This window comes from Passer domesticus, chromosome 3 (assembly GCF_036417665.1).
Source record: "Passer domesticus isolate bPasDom1 chromosome 3, bPasDom1.hap1, whole genome shotgun sequence".
NCBI classification, from domain to species: Eukaryota; Metazoa; Chordata; class Aves; order Passeriformes; family Passeridae; genus Passer; species Passer domesticus.
The window spans coordinates 11,947,557-11,955,797 of NC_087476.1; the positions used below are offsets into that span (position 1 = coordinate 11,947,557).

General features: G+C 38.0%; 1 long non-coding RNA gene across 1 annotated transcript in view; it reads left to right on the forward strand.

Annotated features, from left to right (window-relative positions):
* Nucleotides 1–6,185, forward strand: part of LOC135295996 (uncharacterized) — a 56,118-nt gene extending 49,933 nt beyond the window's left edge. Inside the window, exon 3 of the long non-coding RNA XR_010358039.1 lies at nt 6,046–6,185. This is a non-coding gene — a long non-coding RNA (uncharacterized LOC135295996). The remainder of the gene's footprint in view (nt 1–6,045) is intronic.
* Nucleotides 6,186–8,241: the final 2,056 nt, after the last annotated feature.

An 8,241-nucleotide genomic window follows, 5' to 3' on the forward strand; every position in this document is an offset into this window, starting at 1 on the left:
AATATATGCTGCATTCAAATGAAAAGTTGACTTAGCACTAGAGCAACCAAATTGGTTGGAAAAATGTAGGACATAAAATAAATTGCCTTTTTGGCTGCACTGTTGTCCTTTTGTCATCTCTAAAAAACAAAAATAAAATTTAAGCAAAATAACCCTGTCTTCTTTAAAAGAAAAGTAAATTGTATTTTACCCTATTTTTCTTGATTGTCAATTGAATTTTAAAAAAATACAGCAAAGTGATAAAATTTATATGGGTATTTTCGAGGCATAACCCCATATGAGTATTTTCTAGGCATGTTTTCTGGATAGCCCTCCCTTGTCTGAATGATGATATTGTTTTGGAGTGACTGTGCTGTTCAGTGATGTGAAAACACTCTGATACATTTGAGGGTGAAAAGTAATTTCAAGGGATATTTCTAGAGACTGAAAGGAGAACAAACCCCCAGTTTGATGAAGGGAAATTAGTCAGTAATTACAAGGGAGAGCTGAGTGCTAGACAGGTACCTTGCATTATTCACGGATGTGCAGATGTCACATTAGATATAGTCTTGCCAGTATCCAGGGAAGATTTTTCTCATCTGGCCCAGATGTCTACCTTTTAAAGTGATGAACCATATTTTGAGTTGTGCACCTCTTTGACATGTCTGTTGTTATTTTATATGACTTAATGGAGTCAGGGGAGCAATGTCAGCATGAAACTGGGTCCCATCCCTGGCAGTGTTCAAGGCCAGGTCGGAGGGGGTTTCAAGAGCCTGGTCTAGTGGAAGGTGTCCCAGTCCATGGGAGGGGATTGGAATGAAATAATCTTTAAGGTCCATTCCCACCCAAAACATTCTATGAACTCTCCAAGTAAGTATCAGACCTGTGACTTGTGTTATATCTGCCACCCGTGAAAGGATCTTTTCAGTGCTGTAAAACTCTGTGAATAGCAAATAAGCAAATAATATGTAGATAAGTGAATCAAGTACACTGAGTGAGGATGTGATCTAGTTAACTAAGCATGTCTCCAGGTGATTTTATCTTAGCTGGTGTAATTTACTGTGCCTGCAGCTCGCATTTGAGAAATACATGGATTTCTTGGGAAAACAAAGTGCTGAAGCATGTCACCAAAAAGGGTGATGAAGCAGTGGGTCTAGAGAACATACCTTATGATGAGCAGCTGAAAGAGCTGGGATTGTGTAGGCTGGGGGAAAGAAGGCTCAGGAGAAACATTATCACTCCCTACAGCTGCCTAAAGGGTGGTTGCAGCAAGATTTGAATCTTTCTTTCCAAGTAACAACCCATACAACGAGAGGAAACAGCCTCAAGTTCTGCCAGGGGAAGTTTAGACTGGATATTAGGAAAAAATTCTTCGCTGAGAAGGTTGCCAAGCATTGAAACAGGATGCTCAGGGAGATGGTTAAGTTACCACCCAGGCAAGCATTTAAAAGATGTGTAGATCTGGGCTTAGGGCCATAGTTTAGTGATGGCCTAGCATGGCAGTGCTGGGTTAATGATTGGGGTCAGTGATCTTTAGGTCTTTTCCAACCTAAAAGACTTTATGATTCTTAAAATCATAAAAGAAATGTAGCTTGACAAATCTGTCAGCCCTTTGGATTTCGATATATGTTACAAATGACACAACCAACAAAGTAAAATGAACACTAGTAATTTAATGAAGTTTTTCTTTTTTTTATTCTTAATTTTCCAAAGGGATATTGCTCTATCATGAAAGTCAATACACACATTCTATGCACACTCCCCTCATTTGCTCTGGCAGTCATACAGGTTTTTATAAATTGCCATGCTTAACTGTGGTTAGCTGAGATTAGTTGTCCTGGTATCACCTGGATCAAGTGTGTACACACTTTCTAGAAGTGTGTACAGACCATTTCAGTTGTAAGGGACTGTGCCTGTGTGATCCTACTCTCCCTTTTCTGCTTGAGCAAGAGCCAGCAGTGATTGTCACAATGGCTGTCACAACATGAGGGTTAAGGGTCCTAAGTCTTGGTCAGCAGCTGAGGGCTCGTTGAGCATATGCCGACCCAAAATAAGTCAATTATCTTGGTCAGTGGTCAGCACAGGGCCTTGAGCTGCCCTGCAGGGCAGTGTTTTGCACACTGGGATCTTCCCTTGGGCAGAGAGGCCTCTCCAGTGACTCCTTGAGGATGAGCAGTTCCTTGCTGTGGCAGATTGTCTGAAAGTGCCCAACAGCACACTAGGACACTGAAACCTTAGCAAGATGGCATAAAGGATTGGTTGTGCCCACATAATCCTTCAGTTACAAGCTGTTAACCAACTCTAGGACTAAGTCTGGATCCAGCCACACCTAAATCCCCCTAGGAAAAGTGTTTAGAAAAGAGGGTCCTTTCTGAATCTCATGACTCAGCAGGAGGATCTCCCTGAAAATTTTGTCTGACCCTGTCCTCTATGCAGACAATAATCAAGTTGCTGTGACAAGGGGTCAACAGCAACTTGGTCTTGGTGACATCCTTGCTGTGTGAAAGTCCCAGGAAACCTGGGCTGCTGTGCCAAGAGGGAAGTGTGGGTTTCACAATAACCTCTGCCACAGGTGTAAATAAGTTCTTAGAAGCAATAATTACTCTTTCTGTTCCTTTTAGTGTAAGAAGAGCCCAGACTTCATCTTCAAGACATCAAAACTCAATTATTCTTGCAGAGTTGAGAAAACAGAGGTAGTTTAGGACAATTCATAGAAAACCAAGCAAAATAACTCCTTACTAGAAAGATTTTTCTCTTAACACACTTTCTGTGTACCATCTTGGCTGTGCTCCTCAAAGTGAATCAATCAGCTTTGTGAGAAAGTGTAGAGTGGAAATAAATATATGAGAAATGGGCATAATGGTACCAAAATCCAAAGTGAAGTGAAAAGTTCATTATACTGAATGTTCCCTTTTTTTTTCTTTTATTTTTTTGCCTTATCAAGAAAATAATTATTTTGCTGCTACAGTTATTTCACCTTCTTAGCAAGTTGCCAGAGCAACTAAAATTTTAAGGGACATAGTATTGTAATGATGTATTTTCCAATAAAAATGGTGTGGAAAATAACAGGATTTTTACAATTATAGTTACATGTTATGAACTGAATATTTCAGGTTATATAGAAGGGTTGTGAAATCTTGTTTATGAGAATGATTTATAAAACCCGTGACAAAACAATTTTTTGGAATATTTGAACTCCACAATAATATTTTAATAAGATTGTTTAGAAAACTAATGCTTTCCCATATGATTTAGCTTTCTAGCTTTATGAAACCAAGATTCAGTTTTATTAAACCATTTTTCTGAGGAAATTGTATGTCTGCTTTGAAGTCTCATTTCCAAGGAAGACAACCTCGTGCAGATGGCCAATGTCCAGAACAATGTGTAAGTGAATCCTTACAAAAATTAAGGTAAAGTAGTTGATGAAAAGTATTGCAAAAATATTGATGCTATTTTCTTATAGCATTACCTCAATTGTGTTATAGATGCCATAGATCCTACAGTACCTAGTGGTAGGAAAAAGCTACAGAATTGGGCACTTGTAAGTGATTCTGGAGGACCACAGCAGGACCACAGTCTTGCGTTCACATCTGTGCTACTGTTTGCCATGAGAGTGTTTAGTTTTACATAGAATCTTTTAAGGTCACTTAGCAATTTTGAAACTTCTCTAAAGCCCTAGATAATAGGCCATTTCCAAAGGATCCAGTTGATTCAATGTCAGTGCTGATTTTTTTAATGAGCAGAGGAACTGCATAGCAATGGTGTCTGGTTCTGTCAACTAAAGGATGTTTTGAAAGTAGTGGATCTCCCAACAAAGAAACAAGCCGTGGACCTGGGCTGTTTCATAAGAAAAGGATTTTCTTCACCCCTACCAAGACTATACTATACTCATTAGAATACAAAAGACCCCAACTGCTCTTTAAATTAAAACTCTTTACCCTTGTTTTAGGAGTGGCAGAGCTGACATCAGATAAAGGGATTTGTGGCAACATGCAGAAAGGATGCTGCAAGGTTGAGATTCATTTTAAATAAGATAGCTAAAAATTACACATCTACATTAAACCCTTAGTTCCTCCTGTCATCAATGGAAAGAGCTGGAGGCTCTGGAGAATAATTCATCTCAGCTGTCCTTGACATATGTCGTGGTGACATGAACTGCATTGTGAAGGTGCTTGTTCTCTCCTGTGACTGCAAATGAATCAAAATGTGGCTAAATCAGACTAAAAATCTTGGAGTTAAAACTTATTTTTTGATACCTAACTGGGATGAATCCCACTTCAAGTGTCATTTCTTCACTATAAAGAAAATAAACCATATCAATCCAATCTTTACCCTATATGTAAACCTTTTCTGTGACATAACATATATATTTTCTGTGGTTTCCATCAAAGCTTGATCTTGGAGGTATTTTCAGATCTTGAAAATTCTATGATTCTATAAAGGAAAATTAATACAAAGAATAAAGCTTGTAAATGATTAATAGCTGTGCATTTGCAGCATAATGTACCATAATCTATTTCTTGCTGTGCTTGTGGTAAAATTCATCATATTTAACTTCATCAAAGCTAAAATTTGCCTGACATGAAGTAGAAACATCTAAGAAAAACTATATATGTAGATCCTAGTGAGAGTCACTGTTGAAATAAAAACACCTCCAGGTGCTTTATCCTGCCATACTAACATACATATCCATTGCAAGCAGAATAAATTAAACTCCAGAGAGAGTTTAAAAACTAGGTTGGGATGGATTATCAGGAAGAGGAGGCAGCTGAGGCTTTTTTGAGGTAACGGAAGAGAACCTCATAACCCCAGACCTTGAGAGTTGTTGGCATTTTTAACCACACTAACACCTGTGGGAAGAGAAAAGAAGTCTGAGCACAAACAATTCAGAGGGTATTTGAAATATAGCAAAACAATTTCTTGATAAACATGATCAATGAACTGGGTAGTGAGGGTGCTCAGGAGCACCCTGCTTAGCAGGGAGGCTGGAGTAGGTGGTTTCCAGTGGTGCCTCCCAGCCTCATTACCCATTCTGTGATTGTGTAGCCAGTAGTGATCTAATTAGTACAATTAGTACAAATTTAATTAAATTTAAATTAAATTTACAATGCTGAAATTTTGAACAGATATTCCAGGCACAGGTTCAAAGTTAGTTCAAACTTTAGAAAAGCTATGGAAAAAAACAGGTAATAAATAACTAAAGGGCCTGAAATACTTTTTTAAGAATCTCTTTGTAAGTTTGGACACTTGGTATTTTCATCCCCCAACAAAACATTCCTACAAGGGGATCGCTCTGCTCTTAAAATTTTTATCTTGTTTGTTTTCAAATATTATCATATGGGATTTACTTGCAAGTCTTTTCATGTAAACTAACACAATCTTAGGGAAACCTTCAGTAATTTCTGGCCATATAGGCTATGGACTCTTTCCCCCAGTTCTTTCCCACTGGTGATCAATATCTGAAGTTCAGCTTTTACTCCTTTCTAGAGCATTCTCTCTAGAAATTTTGCTCTTCTTAAAAACCTTTAGAAATATTTCTTGTAATGAAAGTCCTCCTTATTATACTAACCTTCATTTCTACTCAAGCTTGTGTTCAGTTGTGTTCTGAGTATCATCAACAAGAGTGGAGGCTTCACAGTCTCCCAGACAACCTGTTTCAGTGTCTGACAATACCCACAGTTTTTTATGTGTAAAGGGAATTTCTTGTGTTTCAGTTTGTACCCACTGGCTGTTGTCCTCCCACTGGGCATTGCTGAGAAGAATCTAGTCTCCATCTTCTTTATTTCCTCCCATCTAGTATGCATATAGATAGATAAGATTCTGTCTGCACCTTAACTTCTACAGCTGGAAGCTGTGACTCTTCAGCCTCTAGTCATGTGGCAGACACTTCAATTTGTTGCTCACTGTCATGGCTCTTAGCTGGCCTCACTCCAGTGTGTCTCTTGTGCTTGACCCCAGGTGTGTCTCACCAGTGATGAGCAGAGGGGAAGGATCTCGTCCCCTATCTGCTGATGACACTCCACTTAAGGAAGCCCAGAACTGATTCCTTTTTTTTCTTTTCCACAGGGGTACATAGCAGCGTCCTGTGAAATGACCATCAGGTCCCTCGTTCATCCCCAGTTTATACAAGCACAAGGGTTTGTATTGCCCTTTATTGAATTTCAGGAGATTCTTGTCTCTTTTCTTCAACTTGTTGAGGCACATCCACTGATATGTACGTGATATAGCATGGCATATGGTGTATCAACCACACCTCTCAGCTTTGTATCATCTGTAAAATTGCTGACGTTGTTGCAGGTGTCCACTCATCTAATTTGTATTTCCTCAGTTTTTCTGTGGGACAGTCTTAAAAGCCCTGCTAAAGTTAAGATAAACAATATCTACAGCTCTCTACTAACCCCCCAAGTAATTAATATTGTTTTAGAAATGATTTCTCCTTCATAAATCCATTCTGACTACTCCAAATCACCTTCTTGTCTGTTCTTCATACAATTTGAAACTGTTTTCAGGATAATTTATTTCATCTGCTTCCCAGGGCTGGTTTTCTTCAACCCAGCTTTATGGTTTTCAAAGTCTTCACTTTCTCCATCACATCATGTCCTTTGCTTGCCAACCTGGCCTTCACTTCCTCACTTTATTTGGGTCATCATATCTCTCCTGAACTCTCCCTAGTTTAAAACTGTCTTTACCAGCCTGGCCACATTTTGAGTGCCTTGCTAATAAAAGGATTAGCTCCCTTTCCAAGAAAAGACTTCACAGTAAAAAGAAATAAACACGGGGGAGTTTTATTCTTGTAACTAGAAATTGACATCAGCTGGGTAATATTTCTTGGAAATTCGTGAGAATCTCCCAGGGGTCAATGGTCCTTTAGTAAAAAAAAAAAAAAAAAAAAAAAAAAAAAAAAAAAAAAAAAAAAAAAGAAAAAAAAATACTCTTTAGAAGCCAAACTAACAAGACTGTGCTTCCCACTGGGTTTGTGAATGCTTTGCTTGCTGTACCTTGTTAAATGTAAATTTAAAGTAAGTCAGTACCTGCTGAGAAACATGTAGTTTCACTGTCTAACTGGGTCATATCCATATCTGAAGCTAAGGTATGCCTGTTAAGTAATGTAAGAAATATATTAATGATCAATACTCTTTTTATAAACATGCTTTTCTGCCCCTAAATTTCCCAGCACAGCCCCACCACAGAACTTAGAAGACATCAGAAAGACCGAATTCAACCTTTGCAAAGAAGGAAAGAGGGTTTTCTCTGATGATTGCATTTATTTCACCTAAATTTAGAGACAGAATTCAGCTGAATGTTAAGATACCTGCATTTTGATATCTGTATGCAGCTGTCTTTATTAGGTTATGTGTGTCTACACTCTTTGCCAGAGGAAACCATAACTGTACTATCAGTGGATTTAGAGGGTGATTCAGCTGATCAACAGCCTAACACATTATTCAGTCTCCTGAGGCTCTGCAGTTACCTGACCTGCTCAGGTCTGCACAACCAGAGGTACCTAAAGCAGAGGTTGGCAGCCATGGCACAACAAATACATGAGAGCTCCTTCTGCAATGGCACTGGAAGATGGAACTGCCACATATGAGTATCCTGGGAGTATGATGAGGTCAAGAGAGAAGGTGGCTAATTTTCCTGCTCACACTTCAGCAGGGTGAATACTTGCCAGAACACTCTTTCACTGATGATTTATTTCATTTCTTACAGAATTTTTATTTCTATCAGTACCCTGCAATGATCCAGCCTTTTTTTTTTTGTCATAGAGTAGAAATTGTTCTGCAAGAATTAACATTAATGAGAAACCTACAGACTTCTTCTCAGTCCTGTAAATCTTCTTTTGCTGAGCATAAATGAATGGATAAAAGCAGGACTTAGCATTTATTTTTGTACTGGTAGTTTTCAAGCTCTGCAAACCTTCATCCATTGTTAAGGTTGTTAATTGCTATGTAGTATATATTGTTGTTGTTATTATAATTATTATTATTATTATTACTATTTTGATTACCAAAGGACACATTCAGATATTTCTTTTGCATTGGCACTGCAATATAAGAGTTATTGGATTTATTCTGAACAGTGTAAAACAAACCAAATTACAATTTTTGTCAAAATTGGTCTGCTTCAACAATTCTTATTGACATTCCCAAAAGGAATGATGGTTGAATTCACAATCATAAGAAGGCAATATATCTATTTGAATATGGAAATAACTGGCTTTCCTTATGTAAAATAATGATCAAGCAAAATATTTACATCAAT